Source organism: Carettochelys insculpta, chromosome 1 (genome assembly GCF_033958435.1).
Source record: "Carettochelys insculpta isolate YL-2023 chromosome 1, ASM3395843v1, whole genome shotgun sequence".
In the NCBI taxonomy this organism is placed as follows: domain Eukaryota; kingdom Metazoa; phylum Chordata; order Testudines; family Carettochelyidae; genus Carettochelys; species Carettochelys insculpta.
The window spans coordinates 25,121,282-25,133,349 of record NC_134137.1 but is presented as its reverse complement, the minus strand read 5'-3'; the positions used below and the strand labels follow the sequence as shown (position 1 = coordinate 25,133,349).

Genomic DNA, 12,068 nt, shown 5'->3' with positions numbered 1-12,068 from the left:
CCTGCTGTTTGTTGTTGACCATGCTGCCAGTCATGCTTTTAGGGCTCCAAGGGCAGGAAGGATATTCTGGGCTTTGCTACTGCTGTGGTGATGTCTCCCCTGGTGATTAAGATACTGGGGGCTTTGCTGCTGCCATGGGGAAGGACCACATCAACTGCCCCCCCAACTACTGAACCCCCCTCCCTTCGCCCATACCAGGCCTCGCTGCTGCTGGGGAAATGTCTCCCTGAGCAGCTAAAGGGCTTGCTACTGCCAGGGAAGGACCACTTCAACTGGTCCTCCACTGAACCCCACACCCTTGGCCCATACTGGGGCTTGCTGCTGCCCTGGAAAAGGTCTCCCCCAGTGGCTAAGGGGCTTGCTGCTGCCACTGGGGAAAAGGTCTCCACCGGTGGCTAAGGGGCTTGGTGCCACCAGGGAAGGACCACTTCAACTGGTCCCGCACTGCCCCTCCCTTCACCCATATTGGGCTTACTGACACCAGGGAGAAAACAAACATTCTTTTTTTTCCTGCACTTTTCTATCTTCTTTCTTCTAACTTTAAAAAATAGTCCAGGACCCCGCATTAAGACTCTCCCCAATACCAATATAGTTTATGGGGAAACCAAAATTTCTTTCTTCCTATATTCTTCTCAATATAAGAAATGTTCTGGGGCCCTGCATTATTTTCAGGGATCACATTTCTGCAATGATGGGAGGTGGGACACTCAGTGGAGAGCCAGCTGAGAATACGGTCACTGCACCTATGTTGGCAGTAAAATTTGTGGGGAAACCAAAAATTCTTTCTTCTAACTTCAAGGGTCCCTGCATTATTTCCAGGGATTGACATATTTTCAGGGATGAGGAGAGGAATGATGAAAATGCAATGGGGAAGATGGCATCAAGACCAGCTAGCATATCCAGAGTGCCATGGGGATGAAGGAACTGTGGGATAGCTTCCCACAATGCACTGCTGCAACAGTTGATGTTAGCCAATGAGAGTGTGACAGCAATGACTCGACTTTGTGGGGAGCCCAGTGGAAGTGAGGATGGTCAAAATCACACTTATAAATTCCAATATTAGAAAATCAATATAAATAAACTTGATTTTTATCTCGTAGTGTAGATGTAGCCTTAGTCTCTGCCATGGTCCCCCTTCTGTGCAATGGGGAGATGTTACTTCTGTTAAGCTTAAATGGATTGTGATGTGTTGGGCTATCGGGGCAACATAGTCCAAAAAAGTCCTTGCTTAGGTAAGTGCTGAACTCTGAGGTGCTTGAGCCAAGTCGGCATTGTTCTTGATATAATAAGAGAGATCGGGCAGCAGACCTTTCTTAATAGGGGCCTGTGGCTTTAAAACTCACTTTGGCTCTGGTGAACCAAGGTGGAAATATTTACAACCTGCAGCATACACCTGTTCCGTGCAATTTCTTTGAAGATAATGTTAGGGCAGCAGAACAACAAAAGGCGATGGTGGCTTACAGAGTGCAGGAAGCCGGGGGCTTATTTTGTGCAATGAAGATTGTGCTACACGGGCAGGCTTTTCAAAAGCCTGACATCTTTGGCAATTTTGCTTTTAGATTTTTATGCTTGTGGAATTGTGGTTTTCACATTACTGTCATGTGCTTACCATGGGAGAAAAGTCCAATGCACACAGTCACAAATGGGTTTTAATAATGGGAAACATTTACCAAGCCAGGGCTACTAACTGAGAGGGAGATGGCTCCCTGTTCTGCAGCCAGCAATGTAATGCGCATATATGAGATTTCAAATAGTCACATGGGAAAAATTCTCAGTCTCCATTCCCTAAATATTCATGAATAGTAGTGTCAGAGCAGTGCCTTTCTAACAGCGAGAGACCGGCTGAGAGAATAGCCTGAATTAAGGTCAAATTAATGAGGAATTTTTTAAAATTAAACCAAAGATGTTTGTCTTGGCAAAGCAGATCTCTTTGTCAGCTTGTACTCCTGGGGCAAGTCTGTTCCCCTGTGCAATGCAGAATTTTGTTGAAATAACTTTTGTGTGTGTAGAAATGGGTGGCAGTGTTGCTAGCTGCCATTGGGGCAGGTTGGACCCAGCAGAGCCCTGCTCTCATGTGGAAGACATTGCCAAGGGGAGGAGGTGGAACCTAGAGGGTTTCTGGCAGCTGCAGTTCCCCACATGCCCTCAGTGGAGGAGACAGCAGCACTCAGGAAGCTTCTGACAAGCCTAGGATAGGTTCCGGAACGGAGCTCGGGAGTGGGAAGGAGCTCCTGGTTAGTGCAGGGGTTGGAATGTGGGGTGGGAGTACAAAATAGGAGGTGTGGGACAGGGCTCAAGGTGGGGCAGAGGGTTGTGATGTGGGAGGGGGTGTGGACTCTGGGAAGGGGTGTGGTACAGAAAGGAGTTCTAGAGCAGGAGGTAAGGGTGCAGGAGGGCATATGAGCTCTGGGAGGTGGTTTGGGTATGGGAGGGAACTCAGGACTGGGATTCAGAGTGCGGGTGGTGGTCATCTCAGGTAGCTCGCATAAGCATGTCCCTCTGGGTCCTTGGGCACAGGTGGCTTGGCACTTAGCTCCCATCTGATGGTCCTTGGGTCCAGGTGGCTTGGCACTTTGCTCCCATCTGCTGGCTGCCCCTGCAGTGCTTATTGGCCGCAAGACAATGGGAGCTGTGTAGCCAGAACCTGGGCAGAGTAGGCAGAGCCTCGCTGGTTGCTTCTGCCCCTGGCTGCTTCCAGGAGCAAAGTTGGGCAAACCTGCACTGCTGACTGGACTTCCAATGGTCCTGACTGGACATTCCAGGATTCCTTTTCATTTGTCTGTTCTGGTCAAAAAAACCTGACACCTAGCATGCCCAGCCTGGGACCAGCATCAGGCTTTTTCTCCCTATGGCTCTGGGAGAAAGGTGGGCATGCGAGAGGTGGTGTCTGGTCTCTGCAGAGGAGAGGGATGTAGATATTTGGGCAAGAGAAGGCAGTAGAGCTGCAGGGGAGGTTTGGTTGTATTGATTAGGGGGCACACTGTGTCTGGGCTTTGCAGGTGAAGAAGGCAGAGGAACAGGAAATGTGTTTTCATAGGGGTTTCTTTAACTTTCTACCCCGGGGGGATTTTAGTTTCTATATCATTACAGACCTACTTGCTGATAGGTATTTCAGTTATTTTTGATAAATTTAAAACTGGCATGATTATGTGATGTTTTAACCAAAAGAAGTCGAAGAATTTTAAAATGTGTGCAGAATTTTAAATTTTTTGGGGTCAGAATGCTCCCAGGAGTAAGCTTGTTATAACTTGTGTACACCAGGTAGTCAGAATACCTATCCTATTGCAGTTTGTGACATCTACGAACAAGTCAGCTCCATTCAGATATCTATATCCTGGAGACATTTTCAGTGAATTGTGTAGTTTTGGGTTTTAATAATGCAGCTGTGGATGCTGAAGTATACTAAAATAAAGCTAAAACATGGTTTATAATATCTTTCACATAAAGAGTTCTGTTTGTTAAACTGTCCGTTTATCTTTTCAGTAATTCACAGTTTCATTACCAAGCTGTTTCACATCAACAAATTGTTCAGGGGATGTTCCATTGTGAAATAAAATAGACTGCTTTACTGGTAAAATGGGAGCATTGGGTCATTATCCTCGCACTCAGCTAACTTCTAGCCAGTTGTTGTCTGCATTAGGGTTTCAAATGCCAGTATTTCTTTTCATTACGAAGAACAGGAAAATATCTTTTGAAACCATTTTTTTGCTCTTCCATATGTATATTTTTTTTTTCTGCTCAAGAAGACTATGAATCACTAACTAAAATTGCTGGTGACATTCCCAGTGGCTTTTCTTTCAGACTAATAGTTGCACTCTCTGGCATCATTTTAAAGCCTTTTATGACTCTGTGTGTGTGAAGCATTGGTAAGATTTTTATAACTTATTGCAATAAAATTTGTTCAGACATCGGAACTTGGTATGCTGCTGTATATACACATTAGTGTTATTCAACTTTCTTGAATCCTATTTATGAAATCTCATTGCCCATTCTGTCTTGCCAAGCACATTCAGTTGTGATAACTTAGTTTCCTTGTTCTACTTATGGTATTGAGATATTTCCAGTCCTGCATTGCCTCCACCCATCTTTTTAGGGTGTTGTTATAGGAGTAAGCCTTTAAACACTTAAACCTAGAAGTACTGCAGTGCCCCAGTAATCATTCATGAGGCAGATGCATACCCCTCAAGAAAAAAGAAAGCTATTTAAAGCCACATAGTGGCTGTGTCTACATCAGCAAATTTTCAGAAAATTTGGCCCTTTTTCGAAAGAACACGCAGAGTGTCTACATGCAAAATATGCTCTTTCGATCCAAAATCAGAAGAATGCGGCTCTTCTTCTGGAAGCCCTCTTCCACTCCAGGAACAAGAAAAGTGCCTTCTTTCAAAAGCTTCATTCAAAAAAAAAGCATGTGTAGAAACTCCACAGGCCCTTTTTTTCAAAAGAGCAGTCCTTATGGCACCGGATTTTTTTGATCTGTGGTCTGTTCTTTCAAAAGAGCTGGGGCTGTGTGGATGCTCTTTATCTAAAGAGCAGATCAATCTTTCGATTCACTTTTTGTGAGGACGCAGTCTTTCAAAAGAAGTGTTTTGGGACAGGGTCTTCCAGAAGAATTTCTTGTGAATCAGTCCCTTTTCCAGTTCTCAGTATGTGCTGTGTAGAGGGTTACACACACCCAAATTTTTGGAATACAATGATTTTTGGCACTCACTTCAGGAGCTCTTTCTGCCTGTGTGATTGTAGAGTGCTTCCACTTTCTCCCTAAGTCCCCAGATTCTAATTTAGTGAACTTTGTGCTCCAGCATATCTTCCACTTGCTCCTTAGTGCAAGTCTGAGCCTCCTACAGCATCAGTGGTTCTTGGTTATCTCTCCCCCAAGCCTGCAGGGCAGCTGCAGTGAGCTTCCCCTTTTCCATGAGGTTTGGGAGGGGGTGGCACAAGGTAGTGTTCACAGCCCACTCCCCCTTCCCTGGCTCGATGTTTCAGGGATGAAGGCAGGTTGTAAAGCAGAGTGCAGACTGACCAACTGATCAACAGAGAGGAGATGGGTGTGGAGTTCCTTGAGACATTAACCTTTCTTTTCCTCCTTTCTCTTGTGACAGTATCATTAGCAGCTCTGTCTCCTACCCAAAAGCTTTCTGGGCTCTGATGGATGGTGGCAAAGTTCTATGTACCTCTCAAAATAGGCCTACTCCACTTTCCCAGTGAGTGAGAGAAGCCAATCAGAGGGGTATTTCTCATGGGCTGGGTGGGATCTCTCTCAAGAAGGCTGGAGCCCCTTATCAGGAGAGTGGCTCCCACAGGGGCAAATAGGATAGTTGTTGATTAAATTGTGAGTGTTGACAATGCTGAGATGATTTTCAAACCAGGAGCAAGTACCTTCTTTCCACCTGACTGACCATTTTTGCAAATAGTCTCATTTGTGAGCACTCAGGGTGAAGTTTCCAAAAGTGCTGATTATAAACTTACTGTTTTTTTTGTTTGTTTTTGAGCATAAGCTTTTGTAGGCAAAGACCCACTTGGTCACATACATGCATGCACAAAAGCTTATGCTCCAAAAATCTTAGTTTGTAAGGTGCCACAGGACTTCTCGTTGTTTTTGCAACTAGCACGGCTACCCCTCTGAAAAGTGCTGATGTGAGTTAAAGAGTGTAAGTTCTACTGAGAACCAAAGTACAATTTATTCAATGATATAGTCCGTTTTAAGGAGAGTCTCATTCTTTGAGACACCCTCATTTGCATTTGATAAAATCACTTACTTTGTGTCCTACTGATGAATTGTACAAAGTGTCCTATTTTTGGTGGCAGCATATGCATGTACTTTGCTCATGAGTGCAGGTTTCTATGAGACTTGAAACACCATTCATTCTGAACTGCTTTCAGCTCTTTTGGTTTGTTAGCCTCTCATTCAGCGCTTTTGGTGGATGGAATAGATTTTTTTTTTAAGTACTTCGTTTCACCTAATTAATTTGTACTGTGCCGTCTCCAGCAAATCATCCCCTAAAAGACTGAATGGCAACAGTTAATTTTTAAACATGTGCATCTCATCTTAGAATTTAAAAGTTCTCAAAAATTGGACAGGAGTATTCTAACGGTATACAAAAGAGCACCAAAATGGTATATAAACCTTTCAAAATATCCCTACTCAACATGCTGTTTGGAAATACTTGGAGGCTTAAGTAACCTCTTAAGATGTAGGCAGGTCCTCTGTAAAATTGTTTCCCCCTTGAATAAAGGCATTACTAAACTAGGGCAGACTAGTGCTCCAATCTGTAAGCTTTAGAGCCTTTCATGGGGACAGTGACCAGTAACTGCTGCTTCCAAGGAAGGAACAAGAAATACTTACTAATTACAGAAACGTGCTCAGATACTACCACCATGGCTATAATATGTTGCGGGGTGGGCAATAGTGTTTGCAGAAGGGCCACTCCATGAATTTTGGTACCGCTTGCAGACTGGTCCTGGGACCTGGGAAGGGGCAGGGCTTCAGGCAGAAGGGGCGGGACTGGGGTCTACACAGAGGCCAAAGTGTGTGAAGTTTGAGACTTCGTGAGATTAAGGGTGTGCTGCAGTTTGTCTGTTGGGTGGGGGACACAGACTGGGTATGTGTGACAGGGGCCCAGAATGTGTGGTGGCTGCCGCTGGGTAAGTTTCTGAGAAAAGTCACCCTCTGTCTCAAGGCAGTGGTGTCCAATTGAAATTTACCCTATTGCCTCCGGCACCGCCACCACAGACAGGGACACGCATCTTCCCAGCTAGATTACTCATATAGCACAAGTTGTGCCAAGGCCACTGCAGCCATGTGAGCTTCCTGGAGCCAGAGGAACCACCTCTGCCACTACTGCCACATGCTTGTTCCACCATGTGGTGGGACGCATGCGCGGAGCGGCTGGAGGGATGCCCCACGTGTGTGGCTCTCCTGAGCCACATTCGCCACACTACATTGCTCTATTCGCTACATGTGGCAAACATGAAACATATTGGACAGCGTGGCCTTAGGGGAAAGCTGTCCTGCTCTGTTGTCTTCCACCTCCCCTGCTCAGCACTCCTGAGTGAGTCATTTACCATCCATACTTCAGACTGGAGTAACTCAGCTGTGTGTCTCCATCTCCCCGAAACCAGCTCTGCAGAGATGGGGCACCAGGGTAGGGGAACAGCCTGACTTCTGCACTATCCTCTCCCCTGCCCCTTGACACACGAGCAGGAGAATCCTATGAGCAGCTCAGCTGTAACCTGAATAAGGTGAGGGGAGGGGCAGCTGAACACATGCTGCTGGTTGTGAGTATGCCTGCTCTGCTAATCAGCTGGGCAGGCTGGAGAGAAATGCTTAGTGGGCTACGTGTGGCTTCTGGGCATGACTTTGTCCACCCATGGTACACAGACTGGAATCCTGTCTAAACTCTTTAACCCAATGAATGTGTGCACAGCAATAAGATGTTCATGGCTACATGGTGTCAGCTCCCTTAGGCTCACAGGACTTGAACTGCAGGGCTATAAAACTGCAGAGGAGACATTCAGGCTTGGGTTTGAGCCCAACATCTGGGATCTTCTCCCTCATGAGGTATCCCAGAATGTGCCCCAAATACCAGGGGTGGTGTAATCTATGGAAATCATGGTGTTTGATGTAAAAGAATGACCCCTTACAATGTGCCGTCAGTGAATCAGAAGGGCATCAGGAAGTTTTGAGAGGGGATAGAGTAAAAGGTTAAATGTTGTTTTGTGTTAAAGTAACAAGACTGACGGAGACATGCAATAGAGAAATCTGAACATAAGTTAGTTCTTGACTTTTAAAGGTTACTGTTTAAAAAAAAAAGTGGGCACACTCAGTTCCATTTCCTTAGGATGATTTAGAATGACTCAATCCTCTTTAAAGTGAATATTGAAAAAACTGTTTTAAAATACTTTGTGTATGTAAAATGAGAAGAAATACCCATATAAGCTACAAACAGAAACATACTCTACTGTCCAAATTGTGCTGTGGTTGTCTGGAATTTACTTTTAAGGGACTGGAAATTCGAGCAGCCCAAAACCTTTATGATGAAAGCAAAACCCACTTGATTTTTTATTACTAAGTATAAACATGATTTATTAATATTGTGATATTCATGGAGTTCTTTTGCAAATTGGACCGGTCCTGGTTTCAGATGAAACCATGTAAAGAACATTTGTATGCAACTTTCCGGGAGTGGTTATTTCTCCACTGGAAACTTGCTGAGTCAGTGAAATCAAGGCATTTTATGGGACTGTGCTAATTTTGCCATGACTATGTTTAGGAAGATTTAAAAAATATCAAATATTTCTCAATCTCTTTCTCTATAGAAATTACTTCATTTTAGTACAGCACAAATCTGAAACTGAAATGTTTTGGTTAGAAATTTAATTTAATTTATTGCAAAAATTCTGAACTCAAATGCTTCTTTACAGTTCAAAATTAAAGAAAAATGCAGTTTTCGACTTTCCCTCATAATATTGTAATCCCTTTTGATACTCTCTGGTTGGCAGCAGTGTGAGTGAGTTATGATGTTTCTTCACTTGTGAATCTTACGAAAAGTATGTGTTAATATACCAGATTCTCAGTTATTTCACTTGTAAACTGTCATCGCAAAAGTGAGATGTCACACTAAATTTTTCAGAAAAAAATTACATGGTCTAACAATTACTTAGCTGTAAAGGAGACTCTGTGACCCATTACCTGCCACAACCAGTTGTTAAATGCATTTATAAAAGGCCACATTTTAATATATAATGGAGAAAAAGCTGTATAAGGGCATGGAAGATTAGGGTCAATATTAGTGAGACCTGAGAGATCTAAGTACCAGTATATTCAGCTTTCAGCCTAATAGTTTGTTCTCTAGCAAGGGAAATTAGATGATATATTCTGTCTCTCGGGAACTGAAAAGAACCAAGCTAAGTGAGCACCACTTGGATAATCACTAGGTTTTAAAAATACAGCTGTCTCTTTGTACAAGACTGTGGTAATACACATAGGCAGCATAGTTGTAACTAAAGCTTAATCATGTAACACTTGGAATAAAATATATAACCTTTGGCTGTGTAAACAGAAGTTCGTCTGTGTGAGCTAATGCATCTCCATTTCCTGAGCTACCAGATAGAAAACAGAAGCAGCATGTAATATGTGATGTATTCACACCATATTTAATATTTGTGGGAGTGACACTCATATATTGAAGTTCAATTAATAGTAAAAATGGTTTTAATGGGAAGGGATAGTTTGGAATTGGTAATACTATAGAAGAACCATTGGTTTTAAATCAGTGGTTCAGTTGTGTCTTAAGTCAACACTGAGCAAAAGGCATAACCATATGGGTTGTAGCTCTCTGCTTAGTTCCCAATGGTCAGTTTTTCCACAATAGTCTCACAAGGCTGTCATCTAATTCTCAACAAAGATGTCAACGACTGACTGAATGTGAAGATCAAATTACTCTTATGCAATAGAGGTGTTTTTTACAGAACAAAGTTTAGAAATGCATGTGAGGAAGCTTTCACAGTTACTGTAAACTTTGTAAATCAGAGGATTCAAGGCTGTAGGCTGCGAATTTGACCCTTTCTAAAATAAAATAAAAATCAGTTTTTAAACAAACTAGATTAGATTACTCTGCTGAATTGACATTAGCTAAAGGTTTGGGCCACTGTGGTAGGGTGATCGTATCCCCCTGTCCCGAATACGAGACAGGGAGATATTGCAGGGGGGCAGGGGTGGCTCCTCCAAGCCCTGGCGAGCTGGGAAGGAGGCGGCAGCTGCCGGTGCTCCCCAGTAGCCCTGGGGAAGCTGGCCAGTGCTTCCTGGGAGACCCAGGGAAGCAGCAGCCACTGGTGCACCATGAGAGCCCCGGGGAAGCCGCAGCTGCCCATGCTCTCCCAACTTCCCTGCAGCTGGGGGTGGGGGCAAATACATGACAATGAGTCCCTTTTAAGAAAAGAGTCAGGATGCCTTTTTGATGTCCAAATACAGGACTGTCTCACTCAATATGGGACAGATGGTCACCTTACACTGTGGTGATATAACTATTTAGTCCAGTTGTAGGACTGAACTGCAGTAGTCTTGATAAATAATAAAAAGAAAAAAATTAAAACTGCAGCACCTTGCTTAAACTATTGCTGGGAGGGTTTGTGGGTTTTTTAAACTTTTGTATTTCTGAGTGAACTTATGATCTGGGATAAATCTAGTTTTACCTAGGATGAGTTTTGATTTGTCCTCATTTTCAAAAAATTAAGAAAAACAGGATGCATAGCATCACACTGTTAAGCAGGCAGGCATCTGTACAACCTTTTTATGAAGCTGGTCATAAGATTGAAGGAATTTGCATTTGATAAGGATGCTCATGGTCCTCTTTACAAGAAATGTATTTACCTCAGCTGAAGATGGAATGAGATTAGAGAAGGTATTAGTGTGTATCTAGTAAACAGAAGTAATTTTCCTTGTTATGCTTTAAGTTATGAAAAAGACATACCAGTAAATAAAGTATGTTCAGATCAGCCTGGCAAGGACAGCTTTTTTTTGGTCTTCTTTGCATATTATAATAAAAGTTCATATAGTGCTGTGCAGTTCAACAAGAAAGGGAACATAAGACAGATGAAACCCTAGACTCATCTTAAGATCAGAATTACATGTAGAAGATATAAATCTACTTGAACCACAACAATATTGTCTGATATGAGGTACAAGAAGATTTTTAAAGTCTGACTAGGATTCTTGAATGCCTAATTTGAGACACCATAAAGTGCATAACTCTGTGCAATGCAGGGGATTTCTAAGGCTGGGATTCACAAAACCCAGCATTCCCAGTAGTGAGGTTTCTCTAAGCTAATAAAATAAAAGTATATGGAGATACACATCTCATAGAGCTGGAAGGGATTGGGAGGTCATCACGTCTAGTCATCTGTGCTCTGGGCAGGACTGAGCACCATCCCTCTTTTTTTTTTTTAGATCCATTTGCTCTAGAGCTCTGAATGGCCCCCTCAAAGATTGAGCTCACAACCCTGGGTTTAACTCTCAAACCACCGAGCTATCCCTCCCTCATTAGCTAGCTAATAGGAAAGCCAAGGAAAGGGGTGTGCTCCCCAAAGGCATTTAGGTAGTTAAACTGGGTCAGTTAGAGGCATTTCTCTTCAGTTATGATACACAGATATGGACCTCCTCCAGGAATTAGGTGCTTGTCAGGTGTTTTGTGCAATGCTCAGAGCAGGAGGGGATAGTGAACACGTCTTGAAAACCTTCAGACCCTAGCTGTGGGAGATCTGACTTCAAATCTCCCATCTGCTCAATGTAGAGCAGTGATTTGAATTGGAGTCTGTCATGCTTGGGTCCATTTCAGAACAATAAGTGGTTGAGGTGATAGCTTGCAATGTTTTGTCTGTCGCACATGTATCTTTGCCTCCCTCTCTTTCTCTGGAAGCTTAAGCCAGGTAGAAGCATGCAGTTCACAATAAGGGATTGTCTGCACTTCCAGGAAGATCAACCCCTTCTGGGTTGATCTTCCAGAGTTTGATTTCAAGCATCTGGTAAAGACATGTGAAACTGATCTGTCTGGGATTGGCAGTTGACCCCTGTATTCCTTGCTATTGTGAGGAGTATGGGAGGTCGACAGGAGAAATGCTCCCATTGACCTTCTTTAACTGAAACAAAGCAAGCAGTCCTGTAGCATCCTAAAAAGACTATTATTTATTAAGTAATGAGCTTTGGTGGGAAAAACTCAGTGCTTCAGATTCTGGAACAGAAATGTTCTGTTCCAGAATCTGAGTGGGTCTTTCTCATCAATGCTTATTCCTTAGTAAATACTATTGCTAGTCTTTAAGGAGCTACAGGACTGCTTGCTTTGTTTTGTGAAGATACTAACATGGCTACTGAGACTATCTTTACTTCGTGAAGACAGTCACAAAAAGTCTATTTCTGATATGTCTAGTCTAGCTACACAATTGTCATAGCTACATTTGTGTATCTGAAATTGACTTTCAGGTTTAGTGTTTAAGTGTCTGTGGTTCCCCATTGGGTAGGGTGACTGTCTGCCCTGTTTTGGGCAGGACAGCCCCGTGTTTTGTGTGCCATCCCA

The 12,068-nt window shown here is 43.3% G+C and overlaps 1 protein-coding gene across 5 annotated transcripts in view; it reads left to right on the top strand.

Moving 5' to 3' along the window:
* The window catches only part of DLG2 (discs large MAGUK scaffold protein 2), a 1,656,639-nt gene that overhangs the window by 751,720 nt on the left and 892,851 nt on the right, over positions 1-12,068 (top strand). The gene's annotated exons all lie outside the window — the stretch shown is intronic.